Below are 325 nucleotides of genomic sequence, written 5' to 3' on the forward strand. Positions count from 1 at the left end.
AGAAACTACTGTAATTTATTATTCATAGAAACACTTTCTATTGCTGCTGAGCAGACCTCTGCAGCCGTGAGGTGAATGACACAATCATCATCAAAACTGTATTCATGATTATTCAGTCATTAACTAAAATAGAGCTAACAGTGCACAAAATGTGTCAGCTGTTTGACATTTATCCATTGTTTTTATTGTAAGATATCATGTTTTCTTATCTACTTGATTAGAGCTTCATATATACATATGTACATTCCCTGTATACATAAATACATACATTCACATACTGTATATATATATACACACATACAGTGGGTACGGAAAGTATTCAGAC

Source organism: Sinocyclocheilus grahami, unplaced genomic scaffold, assembly GCF_001515645.1.
Source record: "Sinocyclocheilus grahami isolate Dianchi unplaced genomic scaffold, SAMN03320097.WGS_v1.1 scaffold17016.1, whole genome shotgun sequence".
NCBI classification, from domain to species: domain Eukaryota; kingdom Metazoa; phylum Chordata; class Actinopteri; order Cypriniformes; family Cyprinidae; genus Sinocyclocheilus; species Sinocyclocheilus grahami.